Source organism: Echinococcus granulosus, assembly GCF_000524195.1.
Source record: "Echinococcus granulosus chromosome Unknown EG_S00121, whole genome shotgun sequence".
In the NCBI taxonomy this organism is placed as follows: domain Eukaryota; kingdom Metazoa; phylum Platyhelminthes; class Cestoda; order Cyclophyllidea; family Taeniidae; genus Echinococcus; species Echinococcus granulosus.
This window is the reverse complement of record NW_020170501.1, coordinates 64,671-66,323: the sequence shown is the minus strand read 5'-3', so window position 1 is coordinate 66,323 and position 1,653 is coordinate 64,671. Positions and strand designations below refer to the sequence as shown.

The following is a 1,653-nucleotide window of genomic DNA, read 5'->3' as shown; positions in this document are numbered from 1 at the left end:
ATCCATCCATCGAGTTCCATCCCTTCTCCGAATCCCCACAGTGAGTCATCCATCCCTCCTCCAAAATCCATCTCCTCATGCATTCGACCTTGATCACTCCGTCTGTCTATGCCACATCCACATTCCTGTGCCTGTCTGTTGCCGTTAACACAACCGGAACCCAACTTGACGCCTGTTGCCATGTTTGCGCCTAGGCAAGGGATTGGAACTGTTCGAGGATGCTTGTGCTGGTGTGGCAGACACCAAACACCCTCGTCTTCCAGCTAACGGCAGCCACGATCAGCAGGAAGTGCAGAAAGAAGCCTTGAACTGACGAATGACAAGTGCTGACAGTTGGACAGCTGGACGCGAGTGTCAGGGCAGTCTCTCTGACGGACCGATTTGCATGACCCTCAGGTTGGGTCAAGTCTGTACCCAATCGACTGGTGACGACATGCTGTCCCTACACTTGATCATTTACCGTGCGAAGAAGGAAATGCCTTCCAGTGATTGAAGGAATCAAAGCAGGTGGTGGTGGAGGTACCACTGCGTCGTGATCATCCATTCCACTAATCAACGTGGAGTGCGAAGGCGGACAGAAGTGGGACAAAGCGGTAGAACGGTCAGTGGGGCGGATGGATTGCAGTGAAGTGGCGACCTGTGAGAAACTGCTGAAAGTCGCCATCACGAAATGCGGTCGATTGTGAAGGAGAAGTGGAGGTCAAGTGTCAAAGGCACAAATTAGGATGTCAACCTACCCGACGACACAGACTACGAACACTGTCAATGCACTTGAGCACTTGGAAGGTGTGGCGTGTTATTAAGCAGTATGTTTGAGGTCGCGTAATCTGTGGTCAAAGCTCTCTATGTCTGTCTGTCCGTCTGTCTGTCTGTCTGTGTGTGTGTGTGTGTGTGCGAGTCTACTTGACAACCGAAATGGTGCGTTTGCTTTGGTGGGACAACGTTACGTCTTGGGAAGAGCCCACATGCCATGTCACACGTGGAGGGATTGACCTGACCTGAATCGTGAGATCGAGACGGTGGTGAATACTGTGGGTGGGCCGAAAAGTGATAGCGAAGTGGAAGAAGGGAAGCATCGTGGCCAACTGTTCTCTCATTCATTCATTCATTTGTTTCCTTCGTTCGTTTGCTCGTCCCAAAGCACCCTTGAGTGCAATGGCAATCCGTCGACATGGTGACGTGGTACGTGTTTGGATGCTTCAACACGACCACTGGAGCAGATAAAGAAGATGGCGAGTGCGGATGTCTCTTCAATGCTTAGCCTTAATTGTCGTGATGACTGAAGTGTGCGAGCGGTGGAAAACAAACAGACAACTTCGAGGCTTGATGTGTCATTTGCCTTGCCGAGGCCAGGACAAGTTTTCCACGTAGTCTGGACATTAAATAGTCACCAGGATGGCTGACTATGTCTGTCCGGTGTTCCACCCTCCACCTGACACTCAGACGAGGAAATGATGGCAAGAGGACTGCTAGGGTGAGTGGGAAATAGAGGGTGGGAGAATTAGAGAGACAGAACTGGACGAGACCTCAAGCTGAAGTGGATGAAGTGGAAGTCGCCTTTTTGACCTATGCGACAGCCAACAGTCAAGGGACAGCGATAGAGCGCTCCTCAGATAGTTGGTCTGATTTTGAACACACGTTTTGACGCCAAAA

At 50.9% G+C, this 1,653-nt stretch overlaps 1 protein-coding gene across 1 annotated transcript in view; it reads left to right on the top strand.

Annotated features, from left to right (window-relative positions):
• Positions 1 to 1,653, top strand: part of EGR_08833 (FERM, RhoGEF and pleckstrin domain-containing protein) — a gene marked incomplete at both ends in the record, with an annotated part of 7,825 nt that overhangs the window by 3,344 nt on the left and 2,828 nt on the right. The window lies entirely within an intron of this gene.